Source organism: Cryptomeria japonica, chromosome 1 (assembly GCF_030272615.1).
Source record: "Cryptomeria japonica chromosome 1, Sugi_1.0, whole genome shotgun sequence".
NCBI lineage: Eukaryota > Viridiplantae > Streptophyta > Pinopsida > Cupressales > Cupressaceae > Cryptomeria > Cryptomeria japonica.
The window spans coordinates 411,071,641-411,084,769 of record NC_081405.1 but is presented as its reverse complement, the minus strand read 5'-3'; positions in this window follow the sequence as shown (position 1 = coordinate 411,084,769).

The following is a 13,129-nucleotide window of genomic DNA, read 5'->3' as shown; positions in this document are numbered from 1 at the left end:
TAGTTGGTATTTGGACTCATTAAAAGCAATTATTGTATTTTAATATGATTTGAATCAAATATCTAAACTAATCGCTATTTTTGGAACCTATGACCACAATTAATTATTCTCGTGATAGGAATCATGCATTGCTTAATCTTGCACGCAAGTTACACTATTCTCGTATCATGCAAATTACTTACACATTAATTACATTTATTGGCGTTTTCATCTCCATGCAAGTTACACATTTAATTATTAATATGCAAGTTTCATAATTGTCATTTTTACGCAAGTTATATTTCAAGTTTTGAATAATTTAGTTATGGTTTTTATTCTACGTGGTTCATCAAGTAGTTATCTGAATTAATTAAATTATACACGTTCAATTCATAATTGTTTTCAAGTATGACGTTTTTCATAGCTCTTAGTTAGAAAACTAAATAAAGGAAGATGGAAACCAAAACCTAGCAGCGTTCGGTATATATAGTGCCTTTGGGTCACGCTTACGGGTAATGCCGTCATGTTGAACTACTGCACTTAATGCCTAATAAAGCTGCATCAACGACGTCTGTGGCATTGTCCCTATAAATCATCGGGGAGTAATAAGGGACACTTGGAAGTTAAAATCCAAGGGGCGGGTAATCCCCCTTGGATCGATAATCTAATAAGATAATCCTTAAATGATTTTTCATCCGCTGAGTTAAACCATAGTAAACCCCCTTAAGGTTGTTTGAGTGAAATGCTTTTATGAAATTGATTAAATCTCGAAGAATTGTTGTCAATTGATAATTGGTCAGGGTGACACTTATGATAGGTATTAGGAGCTAGTTATTTTAGGCCACAAGCAATAGGCCATCTCGAGCCTTTGCTTAAGTGCTACCACTGTGGGTAGCAACCACAGAGAAACTGTCTAGGAAATTGACCCTAGAAAGGGTTGCCTACCCACAAATCAGTTTACATCAAACCATAGAGTAGAAAATAGAACTACATACTTTACGCCTTGATCCCGTGCTGAAACGGGTATGTAGGCAGTCTTGGGACAGAGTTGTCCCTAGTACTCAGGCGTTTGTGGGTGGGGTCTAGGTTGGTAAGAAGAAGGATTGAGTAGAATCCTAAATTGAAAGATAAGTATAATAAAAAGGAAAAAGTAATTCAATGCATACTCGGAAGGAATCCCGTATGGATTCGCTTGACTTCCTGAGGCTTTAAGCCAAATTTCGAGGCGGAATTCAAGCTTGTATTATATTATTTAATTACTCCTAAGGACGGTGACCTCGGTGCACTCCTATTAGAAGAGTGTAGTACTTAGTGAGTGGCTCAGGACCCGAATGGTCCCAATGAGTCTAAGTCTCTGGCCAAAGCACCTCCTATCCTGATTGGATAGATGCCACCCCGTATGGGTAAATGCCTATCCCATATTGGATAGATGAAATCTTATGTCTCGTATGGACGGATGCCTAACCCGTATGGTTAGATGCTCATCTCGGATGGATGAATGCCTAATCCAAATGGATGGATGCCCAGAGTATGCGATTGAATCAAACACAATGATTAAATTAAACAAAAAAAAAAAGAATGGTCAATTTTGTTGGGTTAATCAAGGTGGGTTCTTACAGGTGTATCTCAACTTTTAAATTATAAAATAACACTTATATTTTAAAGATATTCCGTTGATAAACAAAAGATTTACAAGCTATTGTATGTAGCACAAATAATTAGGCAATTCACATTTTCCCTCAAAATCTACATTTAGTTAAATAATTTTTAATTATTTAATTATCTCTCCTTTATCTATTTTATTGTTTAATTAAAAATGAGTTAATTCCTCATTTGAAAATTTATATTTTGCATCTCCAGTTTCCATTTTGGAAACTCAATCTCCTCGCTTCAGTTAACTATTCACCATTTAGCATCTTCTTCTCCCCTCTTCACTTAATGGTCTCTAAATATAAATTGAGTGTGGATTACTATAAAATATTCTTTTATCATTATCTTCCCAACTAATAAATGATATTTTTAGTGTTGTTAACTCAACTTCTCATTCACATCTTCATTTCAAAAATTAATAAATTCAACCTTTAATCAATCTTAGTTTCTTAGTCACAATATTTGAATTTCCATATAATCCTATCATATTTTCACTTGTTCTTGTGCTACATTTTGAGAGAAACACACCACAAACACCTAATTCTTCAAGTTGTGATTGAAGAATCAATGGAGATGCATAAGGTTTTTATGCAAGGTAAAGTGTGTTTACTTAATTTCATTACATTCATGATTATTTTCTTCATTAAGGGATTTGGAATATTCTCCTTTGTGGGTTTTTGTGCATTTTATAGATTATTCTTTTCATAGTCATACAGTCATGTTTGTGTCGCCCTCAACTGACACTTTTTGTAAGGATGCAATCATCATTAGCATGGTTAAACAATGTTGAGTTGACCAAAGTCAAGATATATTATTATGAATGAAACCTACATGCAATTGTAGTTTAAATGGAACATTTGTAGGTGTCACTTATTCATATGACTAGTTTGTCATAGTTAGGTGATTTTATCTCTTATGGCTCCTAAGAGATTAAGACAAAATAGTGTAGCTTGGAAGGATCAGGTGACTTGAGAAATGAATAGACACTTCCACTAGCACTCACCTACCCACCCAAACATGTTTGCATAAAATATTTGACTCTAGAATGCAAAAAACTTAAGATATGATGATCCTGTCCCACTTCCCCTTTCCCATTTTTTGTCATGTTGGCATCATTTTCTCCCAATTCCAACTTTATGACATTATTTTGACCTCTTCTCCTACTCCATGGTGTCGCATTGGTCCCATTTTCGTTCGATGACCCGCTTTGACCCAATTTACCCGTTCTTACCCACTTTTACCTGTTTGATATAATTTTCTCATTTTCGCTCAACTCTTCCCATTTTCTGTTTGAACCTTCCTGATTCTTCCCAATCTCACCCAATTTGACTAAATTTGAATTAATTTGATCTAATTAAGGTCTATGGATGTCAGTTTGACTAATTTGCTCTTTTAGGTTTAATTAATTTATTAATTAATTAAACCCCCTTTTTACTAATTATTTTCCCTAACCATCTTAATCATTCATCATTAATCATATCCTTTTAATATTAATTAAATAATTTATATTATTTAATTAATTTAAAATCTACACTTTAAATAAATAATTTTAATTATTTAATTAAATATTCAATATCTATCTCCTATAATTCAATAATTTATTTAAATTATTTAATTAGCTAATTATGTCATCATAATTAAATAAATATCTTTATTTATTTAATTATTCATTCTAATTTCTCATCTCCTAGTTTTCAAAATAGAAACAAATATTTTGTTTATTTTATGCAGTTTTCTCCAAATCCTCCTAATTTTTGAAAATGCCAAACTAATATCCTCTTTGATTTTCAAAAATCTATCTTTTTGGAAATATCTCATATATTTTAATTTTAAAGTTGAAAATGAGGTATACATCTTTGAAAATCCGCTTTTTGCTTTTTCTTCATCATCTTCATCCTTCCTCAAATGGCAGCTTTGTCATGCGCTTAGTTAGGTCAGTCCATCTAACAAAATATTTTCAATCTTGTCTGTCCATGGAGTCTCAAGTTTTCTACAAATTGGGACTTATTTCATCGAAATTATGTTAAAATAACTTAGCATATAATCTCATTTTCCCATTGTCATTTTGTCAAAATTATCAAGTAATTAACATGAACCCATTTCAAAAATATCATACCCTTTGAAAAATTTGAAGAAAATATGAGAGGTTGTTGGGGAATGAATAATCGTTAGTAAAAAGTAACGAGTAGGAAATAAAAAATAAATTTTAAAAATTCCATTAGAAATGCCAAATCCTTAGAAAGATAATTTGACAATAAATAGTAATCAAATGCAAGGTCGATTATCTACTTGGCTATCCAAGCATAAGTTAGCTCATAGACCTTTGGGTTTTGATTACCAAGGCACATAAACATTACATATCAAAGTTGAGGATTGGGTCTCTATAGCCATTGCTCTATATGTTTATAGTTTTAATTATCTTCGTTCTTAGTGTGCTTATGATGTAGCACCAGGGGGTTCCTTATCTAGTGTATATCATCTTACAAAAATCTGAACCCTATTAAGAGATATCACACCCTTTGAAAAATTTGAAGAAAATATGAGAGGTTGCTGGCGAAAGAATAATCATTAGTAAAAAGTAACTAGCATGAAATAAAAAATAAATTTTGAAAATTCCATTAGAAATTTCAAATCCTTATATAGATACTTTGAGAATAAATAGTAATCAAATGAGAGGTCGATTATCTGCTTGGCTAGCCAAGTATAAGTTAGCTCATAGACCTTTGGGTTTTGATTACCAAGGCACATAAACATTACAGATCAAAGTTGAGGATTGGGTCTCTATAAGTGTTGCTCTATATGTTTATGGTTTTAATTATCTTCGTTCTCAGTGTGCTTATGATGTAGCACCACAAGGTTCCTTAGCTAGTGTATATCATCTTATGAAATTCGGGTTGATCTGCATTATCATTTATTATTGTAAGATGATATACACTAGCTAAGGAACCCCCTGGTGCTACATCATAAGCACACTGAGATCGAAGATAATTAAAACCATAAACATATAGAGAAATGACTATAGAGACCCAATGCTCAACTTTGATCTATAATGTTTCTGCGCCTTGGTAATCAAAACCCAAAGGTCTATGAGCTAACTTATGCTTGGCTAGCTAAGCAGATAATTGACCTTGAATTTGATTACTATTTATTGTCAAAGTATCTTTATAAGGATTTGACATTTCAAATGGAGTTTTCAAAATTTATTTTTTATTTCCTGCTCGTTACTTTTTACTAACGATTATTCATTCGCCAACAACCTCTCGTATTTTCTTAAAATTTTTCAAAGGGTATGATAAATCTTAAGAATCATCCTAGTTATTTATATTTAGTTTATGAGCGAGGAAAAAAGAGCTTCAGATCAATGGAAACTAAGAAAATTTATTCCTGTAATAAATATAAATAAGAGATCCATTGCAGAGGGTATACCTAAGTAGCCATTTGAAAGCTATGGGAACAATGGAACATGTGACTGCATAAGATCATATAGAAATCTGAATCATTCATTGGATAAGATGGCGAAATAAACCAATAAAGAATAAATTTCTTTGGAGTCCATAAGTCGACCCCAAATATCTTAGAGTTAATATTTGCCTGTAAGATACTTATTGAGTAGTACTAATATATAAGAAAAGAGGTATTTGTATCCGTATATTATATGTATAATATATGCGTAATGAGTAAATACAAATTTATTACTAGGACCTCAATATTTAGAATCCAAATTTGCCATAGATTTCTCACAAGGAGCCAGATGAGAATAAAATTTCATATCCGATTTTGATATAGAGATGGGAATCAAATAGTATTATACAACCATCAACTAGAACCCAAAAATAATGAAATTTCATCACCAACATAGGGGAAGAATCAAGGGAATATCTTCTCGGGGTCATTGCATTTGTTTTGGTAGATTTTCTCTACAAGAATTGGAACCTATTTGGATCACATCTAGGCAGATAGAAGCAGGACAATGAGAAATTACTCGGTATGCCCATCACCGCGTAAAAATATGGATATGGTCAAAAAATTACACTCCTAGTAAATCTCGCATATCATAGCCTTGATTTTATTTTGTATTTGCACCTGCATAATGAGAGTGACATACCAAAATTGGAGATGAAAGGAGAAGCAACAAACTTTAACTTGAAGAAGCACACAAGGATGGTTTGCATTATTAAGTTTCATTTCAGTTATTTTGTTGGTCAAATTAGGATAGATTAGTATGATTGATTGAGTTTTCATGATTGACTAAGTTAGATAAATTTTATGCTTTGGTTTTCTCGTTTAACACAAATTTTCCCGATCTACATTTGGTGAACCCAACGTGAACCTCACGTCTAATTTAACATTTATGTAAGTTTTTAATTGTGTGCAAGTTTTCAAAGATTGTTTTTCTGGCAAATAACAAAATTTACACCTCTTGAGCACCTAGAGGTCATATTTGCGTAGTTGGCACCTAGAACTACACAATTGGTTCACAAAACTGCGTAGTTGGTTCACAAAACTCTGTAGTTGGTCAATCGAAATGATTTTTATTACTGATCTATAACATGTAGGGATTTTGCTAGTTTGATATGTCATATGCAGGAATTTCATCAATCAGGGTTTTCATTTGCAAGTTTTTGAGAAGATTTAACATGTGCTTCTAGGATTTGATAACAATCTGAATGTCTTGTTTCAATCAAAATTCTTAATTAAAGGCTTAAAATGGTGTAGGAGCACCTAATGCTATGCATGCCTCTATGAGGCTAGTTTGAGTCTTTTCATGTTTTATGTCATGTTAAGGTTTAAATAAGGTCCTTTGGACCATTTGTAATGGTTTTAACTCAATTGTAGAGTCATGTTGATTAGGAGGTCTATATGGGCAACATTGTCATACTATTGTTAGATGTAGCAACATTGTCACAATGACAAATGTATGCTGTGTTAACATGTAAAAAAGGCCCATTTGACCACATTAGGTATGCTTTTCATGTTTAGAAGTCATATAGTGTCTATTTAAGATTTTTTTTTGAATAGTGTGCAAAAGTTGCCAAGCAACTTTGCAACTTTGCAAAGTTGTCATTTTGCAAATTGGAAGTTAAACGGTCACAAATTTGAAAGGTAGTTGTGAACCATTGGTATTCATTGTTAACATGTTTAAATATCCTATAGATCACTAAGGCACATGGTGGATGGATTTTGGAGATTTTTCAATAAAATATGTACATTGATTTCTTGTTCATTTCTTGTCTTTTCCGTGTTGGAGAGGTTGGTACGGTTCCGTATAGCACTTTTATGATTGGAAAAATTGTATGGATGTAAAGTAGAATACATATAATTTATTTTGGTGGTAGCGTGGCAAGTTTCCATCGATGAATAAGAAAGTTACGATGGTTTTTGTAAAAACTATCATAAAACCCTAGGTAGCAAGGGTTTGGTCACAAAAATATAGATATCTTCCCATTCCACCATGAAAAGAAATGCCCAAATTCAGTGAAATGGTAGTTTTAAGAGTCCCTTCCATGATTATGGAGTTAACCAAGTAGGGAGTCACATTTGATACTGTTTTGAGGAGGCCTTAGCTTGGCATCACTATGTGACAGGCTTGAAAGCATAAAAAAGCTAAGGATTTTGCAAATCTATTGAAAACCAGTGTATATGGGTGCCCAAAACCCATGAATTTTTTAGTTTGGTGATTAATTCCAACTATTGAAACTATTTTTTGTCAATTTTGAGGAGTTTGTGAAGGGGTTGTTTTGTAAAACCGGGCTAATTAGGCCTAGCAAACCGTTACCAGTCAATTTTTGAAGGAAGTGTTCCAAAACACCATATGGTGAAATTGATGTATGTTGTGTAAAATCCAAATGGGTTTCCTAAATTTTTTCCTTTTGGGCCAAAAGATCATGGTGTAAAAAGTTATGGTGGAAAAACCCTCTAAGTAGGGCTAAAAGGAACCTAAGCTAGTTGTGAAGGAACCACTAGTGGATAGCATCAGAAGGTCTATGTCAATGTATGGAGTGGTGTGTCATGATGCCCCAAGAAATTTTGGAAGCCTTCCCTTGAAGTATTTTTCAAAGTTGGAATCCTACTACAAGATTGTGTTAGAGCGACCTATGTCTAAGAGATCTAGTGAGGAAGATATGTGAGTTGTGAGGAAGATCTCAAGTTTGTCTCCTTTGTGAGTCCTCTTTGGTGATTAAAATGTGTTGTTTGTGATCATATTGACCTGTTCTACATCTATTGGTATTAGAGAATAGGTATTAGATATTTTGAGGGAGATTGGTTGGGGTTTGCATAGAGGAAGGTTGGAAGTTGTAAATTCAAGTTGTCTCCTAAGAATAGTGGCGTTGCTAAAGAGTTGCAGGAGTTGAAAGAGAGACATGTAATGTTGTTGGAGTCCCATAATTATATGTTACAAAGGATTTATTCCCTTGAGTCTAATCAAACAAGAGGATTGGTATTAGATGATGAAAGTGAATCCGAGGAAGAAGAGGGGGAAGGAGAGAATGAAGGAGAGGAAGAGCAATTGGACCCTGAGGAACAAAGGACACCCAAACTTCTAAAAGAAGTTAAAGGTGATTAACATAAGGTGAAAGTTGATTGGCCTATGTATGGAGGGAACTTGAATGATGTAGAGCTTCTAGATTGGATTGTAGCTATGGACAATCACTTTGAATGTGAGGATGTTCCTGATGAGCAGAAGGTGAAGGTAGCAAAGACAAAACTCAAGGGACATGCATTATTATGGTGGGGATATCAAACAAATATAGTTTCTTGGGATAAAATGGTTGGTAAACTTAAAGGTAAATACTATGAAGTTCAATTGTATAAGAAAATCCATGGTTTGAAACAAAAGGATTTAGATGTTAAGACTTATATGAATGAATTTTTTAAGTTGAGCATAATATTAGGTAGGATGGAATATGAGGTGGAAAAAGTTTCTAGATACCTTGGTGGACTTAGATTTAACATTCAAGATGAACTAGTTGTAGAAAATCCAAGGACAATTGAAGAATGTTTTCAGTTGGCCATTATAGTGGAAGAGAAGATAATAAGAAGGAAAGACAAGTCCATTAGAGGAAGAGGTAGCAATTAGAGAGGTAGAGGATCCTTCCCTATATCACAACAATTCTATGAAGAATAAGAAGATGCAAGAAAAGGTAAAGAACAAGTCACTAATTCTAAAGGTGGTTCTAGAAGTAGATTTGGAGGAGGTAGAAATTAAAACATATTTTTAGGAAGATGCTATAGTTACAATCAGTTTGGGCATCCAAAATTTAAGTCTCCAGAGAAGAAAGGTTCTTCTTCAAGCGTTGGTGACAAGAGGGTTTAGCTGGTGCAAGAGGAATATGCTGAAAGTGTTCGTTCCCCTAATAGTGTTGCAACTCTTGAATTAGGTGAAGAATTGATGGTGAGGAAAAAAATACTCAAGACATCCAAGGAGAAGGATATGACACAAAGGAGGACATGTTTCAAGACCACATGCAAGTGCGAAGGCAAGGTATGTAAGGTTGTTATAGATTCAGGAAGCACTGATAATAGTTGTCCATGGAAATGGTAGATAAATTGAATTTAGAGAAAATACCTCATGAAACACCCTAAAAGGTGCCTTAGTTGAATGATGATAAGTCCATTTTGGTAAATGAACAAGATTTAGTTGAATTTACTATTGGTGGGTATAAGGACAAACTTCTTTTTGATGTTTTACCAATGGGTTATTGTCATTTATTGCTTGGGAGTCCATGACAGTTTGATAGACATGCCATATATGATGGTAGAGACAATACCGATTCTATTGAGAAGGATGAGACCAATTTCACTCTAACTCCACTATAGGGAGATACAAGGAGCATTAAAAGGCAACCAAAGTGATCATGTTTGGAAAAGGAGTATATAAAGTTTGAGGAAGATAAGCAAGAAAAGTTTGCAGCCACTTCAAGGCTTGAAGATGTTAATACAATAGTTTTGAAGAGTAACTCAATATTGGAGGGTAGGAATGATGATTTGGTGTCAAAATATGAGAAAGAGAAGGTCAAGGATGAATTCCTTGTGAAGACTCAAGATGAGTTAGAAAGGCATGAAGATATTGTGGTAGGGACAACACCTTGTCCATTGGTGGCAAAAGGGGTTGATGGGTTGTCATATATTGTCAAAACAAAGGCTTGTTAGTCTGATGATACAAAGATTTTTGAGGTAGAAGGTTTGATGATAAAGTTAAGAGGAAAAGATGCAGTGATGAAAGGTATTTGTCAAGAACAACTATGCAAGTTCAAGTGCTCATCAAGAGTGAAAAATAAGGTAGTCCAAGAAAGGAATGACAATGACTTTTTTGCAGGTGTCAAGGTCTCTTCTACATTCGTTTGTGACAAGAGAAAGATGGGAAGAGAGTTAGTGGGTCAGTCTGTTGAGAAGGGACAATGTCTAGGTGACAGCTGACTAAAGAGTGCAAGGAGTGCCAAAAGACTTCTATTGGGATCCAATAACACTGAGACGGGGGTGAATAAGTGTTATTGTAGAATGATTAAATTTAACCTTATAAACACAACAACTCAGCAACCGATAAACATAAAGAAGATAACAATAAGTAACAATGCAACCACAAAGATGAACACCATAACACCACAAATTTACATGTGGAAAACCTCAATGAGGAAAAACCACGTTGGGATTGGAGACCCACAATATCTATCCACTGATCAGATGAATAAATTTTACAATAAGGGGTCTGCACATGCAGGAAGGCCAACAAAATAGAGCGCATTGCTCATCACAAAAGGAGTCTTACTGAATACAAAAAACATTATATTACAATCCATAATGAAGATTGAATTGCTGGAATAACATCTCCTATGCCTAAGTACAGTTCCGGTTAGAGCTCAATACTAGAGGTCTTAAACCTCTTACACAAACCCAATTCGATCACCTCTGATCGACCAAATCCTCTGCATATGATCACAACCTTATTCGCACACAGTTAATTGCATAACCATCCATCCATAATCTTCCTATATTCTACAAAGAGATCTTACATCATATTTATACCTATAATGTTGAAAAAGATGAATGATGGAGAGATCTAGAGGAAAGATTTCTTCCTTTCGAGGAGAGATGAAAGTTTCACTTTGGATTTCCCTTCAAACACTTTTCACGCATTACATTAGAAGAGGGGGGAAAATACACTAGATTCAACCTCTAGAAAAGGAGATTGAATTTTGAGTGATGGTAAGTTAATCCCCTCTTTTGGAATGAGATTTGAATTGATTGAATTGTGTACTTATGACCAAGTGAAAAAGCGACAAAGATCTGATTATAACTTGAAATAGAAGCGTAGGATGAAGCTGTGCACCTAGATCTAGCAATAATCTATCGAGATGAAGCCGCCTTGCGAATCTAAGAAAAAGTTGCCCGGACTATGGCAGGAGTGTACACGATCCTCTGAAAAATCTGTGAAATGAAAAGGGTTTTTCTGCCTTTGCAAATGGAGTCCAAATCCGAAAGTACAACTGTGCACCTACAACCTACACATAGAAAAGAGAGGAAAATGGGTTGGGATTGGGGGTTTGCCTTCAGGTCAAACCCTAGTTTTGGAATTAACCAAATGATGAAAGAAAGTACTTGCAAGTAAATGTAAATGAAAGACTGAATTGTAAATCACCTCAAGGGAGGTTGTGATAAAAATGTTTATATAATTGCTTGTATTGGATTGAATGTTGAAAGGGATCTCCTCTTCAATGGCTGAATCCTTGACTTGAATGCAACACCTAGCCTTGAAGGGAGACTTGAGAATTCTCGATGCTGGAAAGGAATGCTTGAATGCTTGAATGATCTTGAATGCTTGATCTCATGTAAACTTCCCACTCATCCAACTTAAGCAAATGAGAGGACAAATGCGACACATATAGTCATCAATTAGGGCTAACTGACTGATTTTCCATCACAGGCTGACACTGGGGGAGTTTTTTTGCTTAATGCACAACCACCAAAGCATAATTGGAAAGGGTCCTTCCCCAAAATGGGGCAAGGAGAGGGGTGCCATGCCCCTATCCTGCTCTTTTTTCCAGGATAGGATGCAGTTTAGACAATGCAGAGGGAAAGAAAGATGCAGTTTCTGGGAGTTGAGCAAGTCTCGGGTCTCTGATTAGGCTTAGGGATTCGATTCATGTGTGTGAAGACCCTAATATGGTCGACAATTGCAAGGGTCACAATTTTTTGACACTACAATACCAACCCGTGACCTAAACAATTAGGTCTGCCACCTAAAAGTTAATACAATAAATCCATTACATAAACGCACAAACTAATGATAATCCAAGTCGGCCTAAGATCAAAACAATATTAAACAAACAATAAATCCAACCGATAACGCATCGGGAGCATCCACCAACACGTTACATAAACTGGTCCATAACCTAGCAGAATAAGACTAGACCTAAAATAGGTCACCATAAACCAAATCAAATACCATCGATCAAGTGGAACACGAACATGATAACCATCAACATCTTGAAAACCTTCTAGATTCCACACCAACACCACTTATCGAATCAATAAAAAAATATTCAATAAAATTCTGCTGGTAGAACCCTTACTGGTAACCAAAAGGCTTACTAGAACATATGATAGCTTCCAGATCACCAAATCCTGAACCAACTGAATGTGACACACATTTGAATAACATGAATGACCAAACCAAACCAATTCCACCAATCAAAATATACTAGAGATAAATCTCCCGATCATCATCAAAGTCCAACCACTCTATCGGAACCTTGTGGATAACCAAAGAATCTAGTGTTGACATCAATGACAAACATCAATGAAACACATAATCAATTCTTCCAAATTTCCAACAATCTCCCCCTTTGGCATTGATGGCAACACTAGATGTGAAAAACATCCAAGTGCCAAGAAGTGCCAAACAAGTCTCCCCCAATGGAAGACATCCAATCAAATGATATAACAATGAAATTCTGAACCAAATAACCAAACGATAGACCAAACTCCCCCTGTGACTGATATCTCTGTTAAGCTCTATTTTTTAACATCTATACCTCTCCCCCTTTGACATTAATGCCATAAATCTGACATAAACATCAAATAAAAATCATAGAACCTCTGAACCACACAACTAACTACTCCCCCTAAGTAGTAGCACCAACTCATCAATCTAGAATGAATGATAGTTTTGATAATGCATATCGGATTGACACCGATCAGCATCACTCAAGTCTCAACCGGAGGGGCAGAGACCCCCAATTTGTCTCTAAAGTACTCAAATGATTCCGTAAACCAATTTGACTTCATTTGTTTCCACCTTTTCCTTCAAAAAATTATACTTGATTGATATGTGTTATGTCTTAGAATGAAATACCGAATTCTTTGATATGCCAATAGCAGTAGAGTTATCACAATGAATAACTACCGGTTCATTACCATCTACCCTTATATCCTTCAACATTCTCTTCATCCATATAACTTGTGTACAACTAGTAGCATTAGCAACATACTCAACTTCAGT